Source organism: Hyla sarda, chromosome 4 (genome assembly GCF_029499605.1).
Source record: "Hyla sarda isolate aHylSar1 chromosome 4, aHylSar1.hap1, whole genome shotgun sequence".
NCBI lineage: Eukaryota > Metazoa > Chordata > Amphibia > Anura > Hylidae > Hyla > Hyla sarda.
Genome location: NC_079192.1, coordinates 415,010,537 through 415,031,427, shown reverse-complemented (window position 1 = coordinate 415,031,427; position 20,891 = coordinate 415,010,537). Strand labels below are relative to the sequence as shown.

Below are 20,891 nucleotides of genomic sequence, written 5' to 3'. Positions count from 1 at the left end.
TAACACAAGATATAACATCTACTATACACATAAACTATATATACTACGTACACCTATAAACTATATACACTATAAATACGCAGAAAACACACCTACAAATATAATAGAAACATCCTACTCTAAACTGTCCCTTCACCCACACCACCCACCCTTCTGTACATGGGTCAGAGTCCATACAGTTTATAGTCCTCAATGTCCAGCCTACAACTGACCCTTGCCAGGTCCACCAAAACAAACAACCACCACCACCCACAAATACACCCCCCCCCCCAACCTAGAACTCCTCCCAACCAACTTTAACATTACTAGCTTTATAACATACATAAACAAACAATACAAACCACTTTAGGCCCAAGTTCAGTGCCTGTAAGCCAGATAACCATAACATATGAAAACAAAACAAAAAGCTATAGTGCACATGCATTAGTCCACCACCAGGAAGAAGGATGGCAATCCTGATAAATACAACATTTACATTCTTTCCCTAACTCCACCCTATCTCTCTCCCTACCATTATCCCAAAATATAAACTGACCCTACTATCACCCTAACCCTGTCCCTACATCACTGTCCCTAACCAAAACAAGGGTATTCTACCCAAAAGGCCTAGTACCTAGGGCACATCAAAAGAAAAACCTATCCACAGGAGAGAAGCCCTACTGGTACCAAGACTGCCATATTCCTGATACCAAGACCTGATCTTCCCGAGGTCACCGGTGATGCTCCTACAGACCTCCACCTCGGAAAGGACTTTCCGCTGTGTAGACACTAAACACCGTGCATTCCACGTGTGGTACCTAACCACTAAACTGACTAAAAATAAAGTGCCCCGATCTCGGCCACCCAGGTTCCTGAATGCCCCATAAGCCCACTCCGGATAGGTGAGGCCAGCAAGTTGACTCCAGCCGATGGAAGCACCCACCCTGTTGTAGACTCCTATATTAAAGGGACAATGAAGCAGGAAGTGGTCCATGCTTTCCAGCATGTCCCCACACTCTTCTCAGGGACAATCCCGTTCATCAGATCTCCTAAACTTCAAATTGTTCATTACACATAGCTTACCCTGAAAGCAGTGCCAGACCAAGTCCCAAAACTTCTGGGGGTTTCTTTTCATATTTAAAAGATACAACCCCACCCTCAGATCTCGACCTGGGCAGTCCCTGAGCGCCAAAGGCTTCTGGAAGTGGGTCAACAGAACCCGTTTGTCAAGGAACTGCCTTGACTGGATCCTGATCTCCCACACTCCCAGACCCCACTGACGTATCGCCTTCAGAGTCGGGGTAGCATAAGCTGGAAGATATCCATGGGGTGTACGGAGGTCCTTCACTTGCCCTCTTGTCTCTCATTCCTGGAAGAAAGGCCTAAACCACTCCCTGCAGGAGAGTACCCACGGAGGAGCCCTCTCTTTCCAGTGGTTTGAGATGTTGGCTTTCAAGAAGGTGTTCATTAAGAACACCACAGGGATCACCATAGATGAACCGCCTAGTCTCCTCGTGTGGTACGTAACCTCCCTCTTGACTAGGTTCAACCTGTTCCTCCATAACAGTTGGAAAAACAGGCTGTAGATCCTAGTGTAGTAGGCCTCTGGCAAGATACATACACTGCCCAGATAGATAAACAAGGGGAGCAGGTACGATTTGATCAGGTGTACCCTTTCCCTGAGGGTCAAAGACCATCCCTTCCACTGGTTCACCCTCTGAGCGGCATCCTGGAGCTTACCATCCCAGTTTTTGGTGGGATAATCATCCTGGCCAAATGTGATGCCCAGAATTTTTGCTGAGTCGTGGGGCCCTGGGAGGGTGTCCAGGAGATCAAACGTGGGATCTCCCCCTCCTCATATCCTCATAAAGACATCTTTACGGCCCCACTTGGTTTGTAGGGCATAGATGTTAATAAGCCGGAGCTCTTGCTCCTTCATGAGGACATCTAAGATCAGGCACCTCCCCATTTCTAACTCAATAACCCGTCTGCATTCAACAGGAGCGGTTAAAAGGACCGCCACCCCACTATACGGCTCAGTCGTAAGAGACCAGTGGGAGGGGCCGCACCTCCACTCTCTCCTGGCTTTTACCAGGGAGGCTAGATCTGACAACCTGGTCTCTTGTAAAAAGAAAATGTCGGCTTCAACACGGCCGAGAAAATCAAATGCTACGAATCTAGCCGTATCAGACTTTATGCTGGCACAGTTAATAGATGCCAGCGTCAATGGGGTGAGTGCCGCCATCATGGGTGATTGATGTTACGCCGAGCGCTCCGGGTCCCTGCTCCTCCCCGTAGCGCTCACGGCGTCTCTCTCTCTGCAGTGCCCCGGTCAGACCCGCTGACCGGGAGTGCTGCACTGACATTGCCGGCGGGGATGCGATTCGCATAGCGGGACGCGCCCGCTCGCGAATCGCATCCCAAGTCACTTTCCCGTCCCGGTCCCCGGCTGTCATGTGCTGGCGCGCGCGGCTCCGCTCTGTAGGGCGCGCGCGCGCCAGCTCTCTGAGACTTAAAGGGCCAGTGCACCAATGATTGGTGCCTGGCCCAATTAGCCTAATTAGCTTCCACCTGCTCCCTGGCTATATTACCTCACTTCCCCTGCACTTCCTTGCCGGATCTTGTTGCCTTGTGCCAGTGAAAGCGTTTAGTGTTGTCCAAGCCTGTGTTACCTGATCTCCTGCTATCCATATTGACTACGAACCTTGCCGCCTGCCCCGACCTTCTGCTACGTCTGACCTTGCCTCTGCCTAGTCCTTCTCTCCCACTCCTTCTCAGCAGTCAGCGAGGTTGAGCCGTTGCTAGTGGATACGACCTGGTTGCTACCGCCGCAGCAAGACCATTCCGCTTTGCGGCGGGCTCTGGTGAACACCAGTAGCCTCTTAGAACCAGTCCACCAGCACGGTCCACGCCAATCCCTCGCTGACACAGAGGATCCACAACCAGCTAGCCGAAGCGTGACAATTGAGTTAGATGGCCCTAACCCCCTCATTTCTGTTTTTTCTTCACCCCCTCATCCTCATATGAGGAGGCTTCTTTCTCTTTGGACCGTTTTTTTTTATTCTGACCGGTCCATTTTTGAATCCCCATCTCCACCTGGCTCCGGTTTGGCTCCATCACCTGAGGAAATTGCCCAAACAGGACAGGGCCCAGTTCCCCCTGGAGGCTCCCCCACTACAGGCATCCCTGACTCCCACCTCCAAGGAGGGGGAGGAGATGTCTTCAAGGACAGAATACCAGTTAGACAGATCAATCAGAGGGGGGGGCAGGTAAGCTTCCACTTGGGACCTGGTCCGTAGCACGGGGACTAGAGGGCTCCAACCTCTTCTTCCCCCTTTACTGCCCTTCTTTTTTGGCTTCTCTTCACTGTCCTCATCCACACTTTCATAGTGGGAGCAATCTGAAAGATCGGCCTTGCTGCCTTCTCTACAGATTCTCCTCATTTCCTCATCCAACACATTCTCCCCCAGGGCCTCAGCAGTTTCAGGACTAACCTCTGGGGCAGGGCCAGAAGCTACCCCTGCCACATGGGAACTCTCCAGTTCCCTGCTCTTTCTCTGATTAGCCTCCCGTCTCAGCTTGACGGGACTTTTCCTCCTTGCACCTTCACCCTCACTCGTGCCCTCCCCAGCTGAGGCAACATTACTCTCCTCAGCTAAGGTGACCGTCACACGGACAAAGGCGCTAGGACAACGGCTGAAAGGGTGTCCTAAGACACAACACAGATGACACCTGATCTGCCTACAGGATGTGGCAAGATGACCTACCCCACCACACAGAGCACAGACCAGCACGGTACAGGCTGCGCTAAAGTGAGTGGGGCTGCCACACCTGTGACAGACCTTGGTCTGCCCCTGGTAGAAAATTTGGATTCTGTCTCTCCCAAGAAAAGCAGCAGATGAGATGTGGGCAACAGTGCTCCCCGAACGCTTCAGTTTGACAGAAAACATCCAGGCCCCAGACCAGATCCCATAGTTCTTTTTCGGCAAGTCCGTCACATCCCCATATCGGCTGAGCCAGGTCATAATGTCATAGCAAGACAGTGACTCATTACATGTCAAAACGGTCACTTTCTTGGCCAAATTCTGAGGGGAGCCAGCCGGGCTCGCTTTTCACCACCTCATAGTTCGGCCAGAAAAGTTCCAAACCCTCTGGACGAATGCTGGCGCTGTTGCAAGTGACCCCCAGAGACAGATGGAGATGGGGATCCCCCAGCAGTGACGCTGGCATAGCTTCTTGGAGAAACAGTCACTACCGGGGGCCTGGGTGGGTGGCGCAGTGAAACCAGAACCTGACCCAGACCCCAAACCAGGACTTTTGCTCTTAACATCAGCCACCAAACCTCTCTGCCATTCCACTACCACTCCTCACCTGCATTTTACAAGCACCTCTCTCATGCACTCCACTTGCACCCCTCTCTTGCACTACACTTGCACCCCTCTCTTGCACTCCACAAGAACTCCCCTCATCCACACTGCTACTATAACTCCACCCATGCACACTACCATAACCCAAATTCTGCACATTACCATTTTTATTCACATTTTTGCTTTCACTTTCACTCTTGCCTACACTCTCCTTGGTGTGTTACAGGCTGGGCTGGTTTGGTCTATTGCACAATGTAAAAGCGTTGCTGGTTTTAGGATTGGCGTTGCATGGTTCTTCTTTCCAGTCTCCTGGGGCACAGACACAGGCTCCGCCTCCAACATGGGTGGCCCCGTCCCCTCGCACAATGCCATGGATCTTGGCGGGAGCTGTCCCTCCGGACACACTCCTGCCCCACCTACTGCAGCTGACGTGCATGGAACCTCCCCCTTCACAGGGGAGTGCCCTGCAGAGCCAGAACCAGTACTGAATGCATCACCTAGGGGACCACCCCCTGAACCAACAAGGTCCGGTGCCCAGACACCCCCCCCCCCCATCACAGGGGAGTGCCCTACAGCGCTAGGACCTGTACTGCCCACTTCAACGGGGGGACCGCCCACCGAACGGGTTAAACTGCCGCCATTTTCTGGTGCCTTGACACCCTCCCCCCTCATAGAAGGGTGCCCTGTTTTTTTTTTATAGCACCCACGGCCACTTTGGGTGCACTACTGTATCCCCCATGCTGGCCCTGTTCCACTACAGAAATGGTGTCTGGCAGATTGGGGGACCCAGCACCCTGAACCAGCTTCTCAGCTGGCCAGGGTTGCTGGAGAGAAGAAAAGACAAACTTCACTCCTTCTGTTTTCTTCCTCTTCTTGCCCTTTGCTTTTTTTCTTCTTACCCTTCTCCTCTGGGCCCACATCATCCCCGAAAGAGAAGTTTTCCAGATGGGTGGGGGACTCCTGCATAACAATCGCTCGCAGGAGACCTCCATCTGCCAAGCCTCTGCCTTCACTGCAGTCACTGCCATAATCATCATCATCATTGGAGGGAGGTAGGGCCACCTTAGCTGGATTTATATAGTCTGCACTCAGGGTAAGTGGGGGGGTTAGGGGTAACAATGGTAGCACATACAGAACCCGTGTCCATATCCCCCTCTGTCACATTGCCCTCCTCCCCTCCATCACCTTCCTCCATCTCTTCCTCCACACTCTGGCAGCCTTCTTGGTTACTCACAGGTCTGGAGACCCTCATGTTGGAAAGCGACCATCATTAAGAAGTTTCTCACTGAAGATGCCGCCACCAGCCACAATGTCCGATCTTAGCTGCACCAGATACTCCACTTCTTTCCTCAGAGTTTTCACCTTTGCAGTGAATGCTGCTCTCTTGGCCTTTGCTGCATTATCCGCCTGGTAGATGGAAAACTTTAGATCTTCTCTTAGACCACGTAGCTGTTTGCCAATCTGTTCATATTCATCCATCTTGGCCTGAATTCTGGACCCAAAAGTTGACAGGGATTCCGTCGGCCCCTTTACCCCCCCCCATTGCTGGGGTTCTGAGGAACCAGAGGTAGAAGCCTTCACTGCATTCCTTTTCCTGGAGCTTCTGCTGGAAACTTTGCAGCTCCCAGCTGAGGTTGGGGAAGGGGGCCCCACATTGCTGTGGACCCTGGTGGATCTCCTCACCCTGTCTTGACTACTGGCCATTGCATGGACCCTCACACACCCCGCCAGCTGAGTACGGGGAGTGCAAGATGAAGCCCCAGATTCCTGGGGCTCCATAGCAGGGAAACCTTCTCAGGTGTCTGCCACACACCTGGGGAGGGGCTGATGGAATCTCTGCTTCTGTGGAAGTCGCAGAAGCTCAGCAGAACACAACCTCACTCCAGAGCTGGACTCACTATTCTGCTAGGGGAGTCACTGTGTACATACATTACATTACTTATCCTGTACTGATCCTGAGTTATATCCTGTATTATACTCCAGAGCTGTACTCACTATTCTGCTGGTGAGGTCACTGTGTACATGCATTACATTACTTATCCTGTACTGATCCCGAGTTATATCCTGTATTATACTCCAGATCTGTACTCACTATTCTGCTGGCGAGGTCACTGTGTACATACATTACATTACTTATCCTGTACTGATCCTGAGTTATATCCTGTATTATACCCCAGAGCTGTACTCACTATTCTGCTGGTGAGGTCACTGTGTACATACATTACATTACTAACCCTGTACTGATCCTGAGTTATATCCTGTATTATACTCCAGAGATGTACTCACTATTCTGCAAGTGGAGTCACTGTGTACATACATTACATTACTAACCCTGTACTGATCCTGAGTTATATCCTGTATTATACTCCAGAGCTGTACTCACTATTCTGCTGGTGAGGTCACTGTGTACATACATTACATTACTTATCCTGTACTGATCCTAAGTTATATCCTGTATTACACTCCCGAGCTGTACTCACTATTCTGCCGGTGAGGTTACTGTGAACATACATTACATTACTTATCATGTACTGATCCTAAGTTATATCCTGTATTATACTCATACACACATTATAGGGTATTAGCTAATCTCAGGAGTCTTTCATGTTGATGGGATGGTCATATATATGAATGTATAGTTTGTGTATTTTATCCAGACCATGTAGTAGAATAGAATTTACCTATGGCCCTTCTGGTCTATAATACTGATGTTATATTTAGTGATTATCTTTTCCACTTTGTATACTATATATACTATGTATGTATATATAATCTTAGGCTCCATATTATTTTGCTCCTTTTTTTGCCAGGTGTGGAATAGAAAATACAGCAGGTTCTAAAGTCAATACACGGAACATTAGCCGCACCTCATCACACCTAATAACCTTTCATGGCAGATCAAATGGTGCAGAAACTTCGCTGGTGTAAATATGTAGTGGCCTGGGAGCGTCAGCTGCGGGAGTGCGGATGTTCCACATGTTCTTCTGAAATGTGGAATGTTAAAAATACATAAAGAATAAATAAAGAAATTGTCTGCAGAAATAACTAAAAATAGCTGCCAGAGAGCAATTCTTGTCTGCGGTCTAGTGGTGGGATCTGCAAACACTGAAGACACATCTTCGGAATACATTACATTTTTTTATTATATATATTTTTTTTAGACAATGGAACTAGCTATATTTGTTAATTGTATTATTTTATTATATCTATTCAGGTGTGTGTGGTGTGTGTGTGTGAACAGGATTCAATCCCCATGCAAGAATCCTATAGGGGCTCCTATACATCAAAAGAGCTTAATCACAGCCTCTGAAGAGCTTATCTTTTGCTACCACAAATCCAAAGTCTTGAAAGTCTCATATCTGCAATATAGCTGAATTGAATAGTGTTCCTGAACCAGCTCCAGTGAGGTGTAGTGATCTGTGCCACTCACTTACAAAGCGTATTCAAGTGGCAACTATATATGCCTATAGTACCTGTAAAGTCAGTAGTGATTTGTGACTATCATAGTGTTCCTGAACCAGTGATATGTGCCACCCAAAAAGTATGTTGAAGTTACACCTATCTAGCCTGTAGTGTTATACGGTTGTAGTGTATTTAATATTGTTTCGCAAACACCTTCAATACTCATTATGTTGTCTCCTCTGCCACCCCAAAAGCATGTTGATTAGTTACATGTATCTAGCCTGTAATGTTAATACAGGTCTGTTGCATTTCATATTGTTCCGCAAATACCTTCAGTACTAATTGTGCTGTCATCTGTGGCACGCAAAAGCGTGTTCATCTGACACGTATCTGGCCTGTTAACACAGTTTTGTTGAATTTCATATTTTTCCGTAAACACCTTAAATCTTTCTTGGTGTGTACACACAAATACGTATTATACTAAAAAGGCTGTGCATTTCAAACACATTAGGCTTCTAAAGCGACTGTATTTTTTTAATTTTGGTTTTATTAAAATTGCCATATATGTACCTTGTTGTAAGAAAAACGCAGATCAAAGCATAGAACCTAAAGTTGATAAGTAGGTTGGTGAAAAATCACCCAAAAGGATAAAATGATCCTTAAAAAAATATGTCTGGTAATGGAATTGTCCATCCTAGAGGACGAGGACTGTTTTCTCATCTCTGTCTTTGCTTCCCTCCCTACTGCTACGTAGAATGATAGCACCAGCCACGAGGAGGAGTTGGGTCACGGTCAGCCTTTGGAGCGTGTTGCTGAGGTGGGGGAAGGGGCTGCAGTGGTCGAGCATAGTACTAGTGGGATTGGTGGTAGTCGTGGTGAGGATTCTGGAAGGCATCATGGTGGATATGGTGCGGCAGAACGAGGAGGCCACGATGACACATCAGAAGTGCTAACTGAGGAATCCGGATGCAGAAATTCAGAAGTGTAAACGGGAGTGCGGAATCCACATGTGGAATCTGTTAGGAATTACGCATGTGGAAATTCTGCCGTGTGAATAGACCCTTAAGTGGAAGCACCCCAACAAATGTTCAGCACACAGCTAGTAAATGTATATAGCCACCTTTAGACACCACTCAGTGTATCAGTGTAGTCTCCCTTTAATTTTCTTGATCTTTAAAATCCAATATTTTTTTTGTGATATGTTAACACTATAGAATCTCAGCACGGGGGATATTCCAGGTGGAGATTCCGTCTGCTGCTGATTTAGACTGAATCATAAAAGATAATACATATCTGAGTGGATTCCTCTAAATGAAAGAACATAATCTTTCTTTTGGGGAAGTCCTGAATGTAAATTTCAGCAGTGTGCATGGTGAGGCAGAATCCCATTGAAAACAATGGGAGGCTTCTGCACCAAAATTTCTGAAAGTAATTTCTCTGCTCGTAAACTCTGTAGTGTGAATGCGCCCTTATATTACAGAAAGTAACTTAGAGGTGAATTCTTCTATGAGAAGGAAAAGATTAAAAAAAAAGTGTGTGATGCGTGGCTAATACATCACATTACAGTGCACTACAATAATCATGTGTGACTTATGGCATCGCAGACTCACTGTTTTTCGGAAAATATTTTCGAGTTCAAATACCTCAGTTTTCTGATAATCAGCATCTTCATACTTGACTTTATCTTAGTTATTCACAATTCTCAAAAGAAAAGGACATTTTTTTCCCCTTTTTGGAGAAGGAAATAGTTCCTAGCAGGAAGCTGTATGTGTATGTGGAAAAAGAAGCTCACGTCGTCCTGTATTAAGGTTTTGCCTGATTTTTCAAGTCATTTTCTTCTTCTTTGTGTCAATAAATCCTGCTGGCCTAACTTGTATAAACTTGATATGTGTAATAAACCTGCAGACAGCAAGAGAGAGCAAAAACGTGAGCCATTTTATGTGTCTACATAACATACTGCCTTGTTTACTCTCGACAGATCATGTAAATCTGTCAGAAATGGGTGGACTTTCTCCATGAATTGGCAGACCCTCTCGATCCAATAATTCCAGTGATTTACATCTCATATGTCTGGAATTGTGTTGACATGTGAGGCGGCTATGATTTTCTCTTCCCTCCGGTATACTTAAAGAATACTATATTTAAAGTGGTCTTCTGATAGGTCTCCACTTTAAATATCCGGAATTTTTGAGCACAATTACATAGATTACTTTTTTTCAGGCTGCTTTGGGACCTACACCACGTTTTTCTACTAGATTCCTCTGTTCATGTTTGCAGCCCTTTCTGCACATGTATTATTGTTCCTTCCCTCTTATATTTGTGCTCTTACTAGACTTGTGCAAGAGGGAAAAATGTATTCTATTTGTTTAGTTTAGTTTTGTGCATTTTTTCCATTTCTTTTTTTAAAAAAATTGAACTTTTCGTTATTCACTCTACAGAAAAATTTTGTTTAGTTTATTTTCTTCAAGTGTTTATTTAATTACGTCGCTCTTGTTTTTTGACCTTAGCATTATCGTTTCGGTCCGATTCGTAACTTCGTTCTTTCCGTAAAGTTACAATGGGGGAGCAAATAGAAGGGCACGTACGTGCACTCACCGCTCAACGGAGACAGATCGTGTGGAGTCTGATTCACGGGGAGCTGGATCACAGCATCAGCGCAGGTGGTATGGCGCTCAGAGGCTATGCCGGCAGTGTCACACGTGAAAGCGTGCTTCTTCCAGCCTCAAAGTTACGTCATTGCGCCAGGTATTTAACAGCAGCGAGATAGAGTAAGTTACCATGGTAACAGTAAACAAAAAAGGACAGAGAGTGGATTGGATCAAAAAAGAGAAACCAACATCGCATGTAGGTGTAACAAGAAAGAAAAAGAGAAACCAGCCAGGTAAGTGAAAACCTAGAAACAGAAAATAAAACGATTGGAAAATAGGACAGAAAACCCAGGCAATCATAAAAAGAAAGTGACTACAAAGCGACTAAGGAATATATAAGTGTATAGAACGAGGTGATAAGGGATAATTACAAAATAATACAAGAGTAAATACTACATAATAGCCAATACTATGCAGTATGTAGGACACATGGACACATGCAGAACTAAATCAGAAAGGGAGACATGTCCACTCGGTCATTGAAACCAGCAGGACCCTGAGCACCAGTCTTCAGGGGGAGATTTATTGAAACCTGTGCAGAGGAAAAGTAGAGCAGTTGCCCATATGAACCATCAGATTGCTTCTTTAATTTTTTTAAAAGAAGCAATCTGTTTGGTTGCTATGGGCAATTGATCCACTTTTCCTCTGCACAGGTTTTGATAAATCTCTCTCAACGGGGGAGATTTATCAAAACCTGTGCAGAGGAGAAGTAGAGCAATTGCCCATAGCAACCAATCAGGAACCCAAATGGGATAAGCTGATTGGCCAAAGAAGATAAAAATGACAATGCTGCCCATCCAAAAAATTAATTGATTAGATCTGAATGCATTGGCATTATGCTCTGCAGAAATGTAACGTAAAATATGCGAATGCATCTGTTAGACAATTTTCAACTTATTTTGGTCTTCTGCATCACTCATATTTTTGTAATTTCACTCTTCTTATTCATATTGTCCTATTTGGCTTATCTACTTTGTCCGAATATATGAGAATTTTTTATATATTTTTTTGGACTTTGGATGGATCCGAATGTTTTAAAATGTCGAAATTCAAAATTTGTTTTACAAAAACTTTGAAAATTACCGAAAACATTGCACGTCTGGTTCTTATACTTTGCATTATCCATACGAACTTTACCGTAAAAAGAAAAAAAAAGTTAGTTGTGACCTTTTGTTTTTTCTTTTATGGTTTTCTGACAACATTAACTTATGTTAGTGTGGTGGCCCAGTACGGGAGGTGTTACCCCGTACTCTTGCTAGTCTCCCCCATATAAGCCCTGGGTGGAGCTATCTCTCTCTCTTTCCTTACCAGTCTTTGCTGAGGTCAAGTCGAGTCCTAGAGAGTCCCCAGAGTCATAGGAGGCCTCAAATCCAGTCTGCAGCTACAAGTAAGCCACAGTCTCAGTATTATCAGTCAAGTCAGTCACAGTCCTCATTTGTCAAGTCAATGGCCAGCAAGCCCTTAAGGTCTTTGAGTCACTGGTCACCTCCATGGGCCCTGGCTGAACTGTATAGACTTTACCAACTGTCTACCCTCAGTAAAACTACTATTATCCGTAACTTGGTGTTGGAGTCATTATTGCCCCCCGTGCCTAGCCCAGGATCTAGCAGTAAACCTTCGGGTGAGAATAAACCACACCCTGGCATCACAAATCTAAGGAGTTAATGCCATCTGTCCCTAGGGTAACAACATCTGCCCTCATCACACCCCATTACCACAACTTTTAGCATCATGAACATGATATGGGTGTGCGCCTTATGCGACAAGTTCTACCCCCCAGTCTGAACTGTGTCCAGTGTTGTCCGCCATTGTGAAACATTTAAGTACTGTGTCCACCATGTGCAAGATCAGATCAGAAGCTATGTTACGTTGTCAAGTATTGCCTGTCCCTGCAAGGGTTAAAGATGTGCTGGATAGGCAAGCAAAAATGTCCCGCGCTGGTCAGCGACCCATCCCTGGGCATGGAAACCATGTTGCTGTATAGATGCTGACATAGAACTGTAAAGATCCGCCCCTTGTTATCGGGGGAGCGGAAGTCAGTGCTGCACCGCTGACGCACTTCTGGCCAGCGGCCATTTTCCTGAGGCCAGGTATAAAAGGAGCAGCGCTGCCGGATCCTCACAGTTTGCCAGAAGTCAACAAGTGGAGCAACATGGCGGAAAAGGCAAGCACATGTGCAGAGTCCCAAGACGGCGCACTTGTTTCAAGAGTTAGCTGACCGTCACCAGAAGATCTCCATTGGGGCCAAAGAGGCCTGCTACCAAGGCCCAAGGACAATGGAGACTGGCCACCAAACCCGGCGGAGGGAACGCTGGCATCTTCTCATGCATCAACGCTGGAGAGGCTGTCTCCTCACCACCGGACCTGGGGGTCCTAGGCCAAAATTCACCCCAAGGATTCAGAAGTGAGTACTCCAGCTGAGGCCGCTTTCTCTACCTCTCCTTCTACCCCTAGCCCAAAGCCCAGAGTGAACCCCCCAGGCACAGAAGTCTTCAGCACTTATGGTCACCACCTTTACCAAAGTGGTTGTTTGGTGATGAGCCTGGACTAATACAATATATGAGGGAGCACCTGTCCCACCAGCCCAGTCCGAGAGAGCCAGAAGAGAAGCTCAGGTGGCCGAGATTGTAGAGGGGCTGAGGGCACAGAGAATGGAAAGATATGGGCCGAAGCTGCTGCCATATAAGGTGCGACAAGCCCAGAAGCAGGACACAAAAGCATTGGAGGCCCTGTTCATTAGGATGCTAGAACATCCCTGAGAGGGAGAGCCACTCCTCGTCTGTTGCAAAGCCACGGTCATAAAATTTGACACAGCGTGGGGGTTTGGCACCCTCATGGACTGTCGTCAAGATGGCTACCCGCCATCTTGGTAAATCGTCGGGCAGTGCAGAGAGACTATCTCCCTCCACCACTGCATTCTTTAGAGAGCAGGGAGATCGTGGAGTACACTCTTGTACAGAGCTTGAGAAGAGAGTGGGTGGCTGCAGTCCGAAGAATCCAACCCAGATGCCGTTTGCATGCATTCCATTGGACGACTGGGACGTTGATCCCTTTGGGTTGCAGTCGCCTATAGTCAGAGGTTCCTTCCAGGAGGAGGAGGTCTATATGCCCGAGGTGCCTATCATGGCACCAAAGTACCTGCCAAAGTCGTGTGTGAATGTGCCCAGGCGTACTCCTGTGGTAGAGAAGGTTTGGCCTAACCAGTGGGCACCTACTGAAGTGCCTCGGCCTACTCCCGCAGAGGAGGTTTGGCCGACCCAACAGGCACCGACTGCTGTTCCCACAGTGGCACAAGCCGCTGCAGTACAAATGGTGGTCACCATCAGCCCCACCAGTGAGTATTCGTGTAAGTGTACTATAATGTTTATGGTGTGCTGTAATAAAATGTATGTAATATTTTTGTACAAAAATGTCAAGGTGTACAGTGTCTTTTGTTCATGGCAATATATGTCGGAGGTATCCTGACCCGATCAGGAGAAGCGCCATGACAGCTTCTCACTAGAAATAGGGAGTAAAAACAGTATCACACATAGTCCAACTAATTTAGTCAGTCTATATAATATGGATATGAGTTAGTCAAAATGTCTAGTCAGGACTGTTTCTAACGTGTCCATTACCAGTCCATAATGTTGAAATGTTTCTATGTATCTAACATTTTTCCTATCTCTTTTCCTGTCAGAGTGACAGAAATGCTGTATATAGAGGTAACAATGGTGTGTTGTACGAAACATGTATAGAGTTCTGGAGAGAAGAGTTTTAGTACTGAAGGGCCCCAGTAGCTAAGGCATTGGGTAAATAGCCTCTGGCAGCCCAATCCGCAATTTGTGTGTTTCAGTGTAATGAATCCCATGTGTTTACCAATTTACTTCCCAAAGGAGCATGTATGGACATTTCTAAAGTGCTACATGGACTAATCCCCTGTTGTTATTAACTATCCAGACCTGTGAAGGACATTTTATACAAATATGCCCCAGGAACTGTCACTAGGCCTCAGTGACCACTGTTAGTCATCCGCCCTCCAGGACTGGGCACCAAGGACGGCTGTATTCAAGAGGGGGAGTTTGTGGTGGCCGAGTAAGGGAGGTGTTACAATAGTACTTTTGCTGCCCTGTCAGGCAGCCTCCCTACAGTGTCCCCCGGGCCTTCTTTGAATATGTCCCCCCATGTATATATGTTTATAATGTATTATACCATGTAATGTGTTCAGAAAGCGTGTCACTTTAAGACTGTTTACCATGTGACTTGTCATGTGATTGTTACAAAGGAGGAACCAGTGACCAGGTGATCCCAGGGGTGACCTATGGGCTCCCTGCTAGTCTCCCCCATGTAAGCCCTGGGTGGAGCTAGCTCTCTCTCTTTCCTTATTAGTCTTTGCTGAGGTCAAGTCGAGTCCTAGAGAGTGTGCAAAGTCATAGGAGGCCTCAAGTCCAGTCTGCAGCCACAAGCAGCTACAAGTAACCACAGTCACAGTATTGTCAGTCAAGTCAGTCACAGTCATCATTTGTCAAGTGAACTTGGCCTGCATTAAATTGACCCCAACTACTACAAGTCCCAGCAAGCCCTTAAGGTCTCTGAGGCACTGGTCACCTCCGTGGGCCCTGGCAGAACTGTATAGACTTTGCCATCTGTCTACCCTCAGTAATGCTATCCGTAACTTGACGTTGGAGTCATTATTGCCCACGTGAGATAAATCAAAAAAAAAAAAAAGGAAACTGGTATGTGGAGCTCACAGTAAAAGTACGAGGTTAACTGTATTCCTTCACTCAAGGAAAAAAGTAAAAATAGCAATAATATAAAAAAAAACTCAGTCCTCAGTAACTCACTACTAGTAAGAAGTATGTGAAGGACACATGGTAACTGGACTAGTAACACTCGATCGTCAGTGCCCCCCCCCCCCCCCCCCACAATAGTTGGTAATACTCAAAAGTGTATAAATATGTCAAATTCTTAATATCAAGCCAGCATAAATAAAATATTATTTATTATATTAAAATGGTAGTCTATACCTCCAAATATTCACCACCGCAGGGCCCTTGTGGTTATTGGTGAATATCAGAGCTAGTAGTAAAGATGTTACAATTGTTCACGACGATATGACGATGTATATATTGTGATTCACTTACTGTATTAATTGCGATTCACTTTCTATAATTAGGTGTAGAAAATATAATATAATGATAAAGTTCTATAAATCACAACAAAAGTCCTGTAAAGTAATAAACCTGTTAGAAAAGAAAGTCCTGCTGGAAAAAAGTCCTGTTGTAATAAAGAGAATGTCTCCACTCCTATAACGCTGTGAAGGGGAAAAAAAAGTTAAACTTTTAATCTGTATCCACAAATAGTCTGTGATTATGTATCACTTTGTAATAGACCTTTCACAACTGTTTCTCAGCAATTTTCCTGTTAGAAAAAAGTTGTTGTTTGGCACTATGTGCCACTCACCGCCCTCGACCAGTGTTTGCTGGGGTTTTCAGATGTTGCGCTCCGGGAGGTTGACTCCTCCGGCCGGGAGCGGTGACACCCATGTATCGGGGTCAAGCCACTTCTCCATTAGGCAGATGGTATCGCCTTCAGCTGATGTAGTCGCCCGCTCTCTCCACGCGTATGCCGGCACCGTTTACTGGCGCGTGACGTGTAGCGGTAAGCTGGTTGCAGGTTTGCTGACCTAAGAGGCAGGGTCCCGGTCTAGTTGTTAGGAGTCCCGATGAATCCCGGAGTTTAGAACACCCAGGCGCCGGATGGGAGGTAGGATGATTCAGAGGTTTAGACTGTGCTTGCAAATGGATAGCAAGGTCTGCTAGAGTTTGTAGTCCAGATTCAAGTCCTTCAAAGATGCAATAGATGTAATCCTGATAGGGAGAGCACTCTTTCCCATATGTGAAATAGTCTGATAGATATTTAAGTCCAATGTAGGTAAATTGGTAAAAAACGAAGGTGAACCGCACATCCGTGTGAACACGTAGCAATAGTCAATCAAACCAAACGCTTTTCGGGGTACACATAGGTGATGTCCTGACCCCTTCCTCAGTGGTGTACAAAGTAACAAATTGTTACTTTGCACACCACTGAGGAAGGGGTCAGGACATCACCTATGTGTACCCCGAAACGCGTTTGGTTTGATTGAACGTATTGCCCACGTGCCTAGCCCAGGATCTAGCGGTATACCTTCGGGTGGTATGGAGGATAAACCACACCCTGGCATCACGAATACAAGGGGTTAATGCCATCTGCCCCTAGGGTAACAACATCTGCCCTCATCACACCCCGTTACCAGATTCGGAAAGTCTGAGGCTGCACACAATCGTAATTCACAGACCGAAGTTACAATTGAGAGCTGGGTTGGAAAATATTTGGGAGGTTTTTTCTCTGCTTGTTTTTACTTTTTATGATGAAATCGACCTGCACTTAATGGTATTAACACCGGTATTTACTGCTTCGCGAGAACGGGAATGAATCAAATTGTTTAATTTCCAAAATGAGGAATTGGTCCAGGACTATGCGTTGTCATTTGAAGACTTCACAGAGTCGTGTAGAAGGAGCCTGCAGTTCTTCTTCTTCTTATATAATGTCAGTGATTCAGACGAGGATGTAATGTCTTCACATGGACTCTTGGCTTACTGTTTTATTTTACCATGCCATGAATACCTGACCACATACATCTAAAGTCAACCGGAGTTCACATGCAGACTTTTTGAGACACATCAGAACCAAAGTCTATAGGAGTCTCATGATCATCAGGACCCTTCATACCTGATGAGATCATGAAAAAGACTATGCTAAACGCAAACAAAATTTTGGTGAGTCTTATAACACGGTAATGTTAAAAATTCTGTTTTAAAAAATACATAAGTTCACGAAGTTCCACTCATTAGGGCTCATTAACATTTTTGTTAGTTATATTTTTAATATTAAAAAAATAAACATTGCCAATACATTAAAATCTTAAATCTGTAGCAAAATTATCAAAAAAAAAATTGTTAATTCTAAACAAAAAAGCTGTATATCTATCTATCTATCTATCTATCTATCTATCTATATATATATATATATATATATTTAATGGGATTATCCAGTGGGAGTTTTTTTTAAGACTTAGCCACTTAACAGCGACAAACAGCAACAAACTTTTACTTACCTTTTGTGCTCCAGGGCTGCCTCTGGTAATCGCTCCGGTCCGCAGCTGCGCTCCTTTCCCACTCAGTAAAAGTGACTCCTGGCCCAGAGTGACATTGGGGGCCGGAGTGTCACACTGCCCCTCAAATCAATGACTGCCCGAGGCTGTACATCAGAGCTGGTGCCAACTGAATCTGTTGGCACTAGGACCACCTGGACATTCCTGGTCCCCATTGCTGGCAATGCATTTTACTCAGCATTCCACCGAAAGTATGAACTTCCTCTTGAACCTGTTCCTTCTTTCAGTAGATGAATTTTCAGCGGCAGAAAGTTTCACCTCTGAAACTCCGTAGTGCACACTGTGCAGTGGAATCCCATTGACAGCAATAGGGCTCTGCTCCTCTGAAATTTCCAAGTGGAAATCCCGGGAGGAAGAAGCTGGGGAGCTGCTGAGACAACACCACACTGACAAGAGGACTACACAACTTCCTGTCAGGAGAGAGGGAGGAGCAATGGAGCTGCTGAGACAACACCACACTGACAATGGGAGGACTAGATAATTTCTTGTCAGGAGAGAGGGTGGGGCTGGGAAGCTGCTGAGACAACACCACACAGACAATGAAAGAACTACACAACTGTCTGTCAGGATAGAGGAAGGGGCTGGGGAGCTGCTAAGATAAACATCACACTGACAATGAAAGAAATACACAACTTCCTGACACAAAAGAGGAGCTGGGGAGCTGCTGAGACAATAGCACACTACAAAGCTGTCTGTCAGGAGAGAGGGAGGAGCAGGGGAGCTGCTTAGTTATGTGCCTGGAGGTGATAGTCTTATTTACATACAATTTTCTCATACCAGAGGACCTCTTTAACGTGTACTGGAACTGAATTCACATGATAAAAAGCAAGGCAACGAGTGACCAACATCTTCATTTAACCAACCCAAATAGGAAGATTGGGCTTGACAGAGAATTATTTCGGGTTTGCTCCCATTTGTGCAAATCTGGGCTGTTTGAGGAGAGTCTAGCTAAGGTTTCGTTAGTCTGACTATGACCATATATGTATCTCCTTGTGTATAAACAACAGCTCCTTATACCCAGAAATGATCATTGTTCCAGCCACTGCACTTAGATAATTATACAATTAAGTCACTGAGACTTACACTAAACAAAGCATGACATTAACAGCGTAAATTTCTGTTCTACATTCTTTTATTACCACCAAACCACTGGCCGCCTTCCACTGCCTTGGCACTATCACAACTGAACTATTTTAGATTTTGAAATAAGTGAAATTCTACCCGCCTCTCTCATTTGACCACCCTTATTGATTTGTACATTATTTCACACACACACACACACCCCAAAAGTGATCATTATTCATGTGAATTAACCGCCCCATGTGCAGAAGAAGCTGCAAACAAACTCACGCGTTTCAATGTCAACATCTTTGGTATGGCAGCTTCTGGGAGGACACAAGTAGATGGGCAATTATGCGGACCAGGTGTGTTGATGAACCGAAGTGCAAACATTTAGGAACGTGTGCCCCATCCAGACGGCATTCCACAACACGCATTCTGTAACTACATTCATCTAAAATGGATTCATGTTCCTCGGCCAAGTCTGCTAATGGCCTCAGCTTGAGTGGTCCCGTCTACAACAGGCAGCGAGGAAATTTTTTTTCCCTCTAACCACACAGCGCTATAGTGTAACTATGTGTCCAGTCAGTGGATAATCCCTGGATGTCAAATACATTGCCTGCTGCTTTTTGTGAAGTGGGAGTAAGGTTTAATACTGTTGTGAACATTGTACGGTCTGCCTGTCTCTTCTTGTAATTCGTATAGGCTCTGGTAGTACTTCATGTCGGTCTCTTCTTGTAATTGATATAGGCTCTGGTAGTACTTCATATCTGTCTCTTTCTGTAATTGATATAGGCTCTGGTAGTACTTCATCTCTGTCTCTTTATGTAATTTATATAGGCTCTAGTAGTACTTCATCTATTTCTTTCTGTAATTGATATAGGCTCTAGTAGTACTTCATTTCTGTCTCTTTCTGTAATTGATAAAGGCTCTGGTAGTACTTCATCTCTGTCTCTTTCTGTAATTGATAGATGCTCTGGTATTACTTCATCTCTGTCTCTCTGTAATTGATATAGGCTCTGGTAGCACTTCATCTCTGTCTCTTCTTGTAATTGATATAGGCTCTGGTAGTACTTCATATCTGTCTCTTTCTGTAATTGATATAGGCTCTGGTAGTACTTCATCTCTGTCTCTTTATGTAATTTATATAGGCTCTAGTAGTACTTCATCTATTTCTTTCTGTAATTGATATAGGCTCTAGTAGTACTTCATTTCTGTCTCTTTCTGTAATTGATAAAGGCTCTGGTAGTACTTCATCTCTGTCTCTTTCTGTAATTGATAGATGCTCTGGTATTACTTCATCTCTGTCTCTCTGTAATTGATATAGGCTCTGGTAGCACTTCATCTCTGTCTCTTTCTGTAATTGATGTAGGCTCTGGTAGTACTTCATCTCTGTCTCATCCTGACATTTATATAGGCTCACATATATAACACTATTTCCCTGTTCCTCTGAGTATAAGCTTTAGGTACAGAAAGTACTACTCCCTGTTCCTTCCTCTAAATGATACAAACATAAATAGTATTGCCTCCAAGTCTCTACCTGTAAATGTCGTTGGCACAGACAGTACTGTATCTCTATATACAAATGATGAAAGAACATATGCTTCCTCCTGGTCTTTTCCTTTTTTCCCCCCAAATTACGTAAGGATAATAATTCTACCTCCCTGTCAACTAACTGTAAATTATGTAGGTCTTTCTTTCTCACTTTCCTTGCCTTTATCTGTAACTGATGTAAGTAAAGATGCTATGGCACCTGTCTCTATCTCCACATGGTGTAAGTAAGGTTATCTCTTTTTGTGAGCAGTGTAGTTACAGATAACACTGCCTCCCAGTCTCTATCTGTAAATGGTGAAGGTGCAGATAGTACTGCCTCCCTGTCTCTATCTGTAAATGGTGTAGGTTCAGATAGTACTGCCTCCCTTTCTCACCGTAAAGGATATAGATAAAGATAGTGCTGCTCATCGGTCTCTATCTGTAAATGATTTAAGTATAGATGTTACTGCCCCTGTCTCTATCTTTACATGGTGTAAGTACAGGTGATACTGTTTCTCTGTCATTGTGGGTCCATAAGGTACTGCCTCCCCATCTCTCCCTGCAAATTATGTAAGTCCAGATAGTACTGCCTGTCTCTATACCCTATAGATAATGTCAATAAACATTGTGCTGCCTCCCCAGTAGATACATGTATTACTCTTTGCCTAATTTCCTCTTTAAATAATATAGATGATATGAATACACTACATA

General features: G+C 45.0%; 1 protein-coding gene across 24 annotated transcripts in view; it reads left to right on the top strand.

Moving 5' to 3' along the window:
• The window catches only part of LOC130267707 (uncharacterized), a 382,496-nt gene that overhangs the window by 156,987 nt on the left and 204,618 nt on the right, over positions 1-20,891 (top strand). For 2 of the 24 annotated variants that reach the window (XR_008843254.1, XR_008843251.1), the window contains one exon: positions 7,157-7,503. The exons of the other annotated variants lie outside the window; for them this stretch is intronic. The gene's annotated coding sequence lies outside the window, so the exon portion shown is untranslated. Of the gene's footprint in view, positions 1-7,156; positions 7,504-20,891 lie in introns of those variants that run through there. 24 annotated transcript variants of the gene reach the window in all.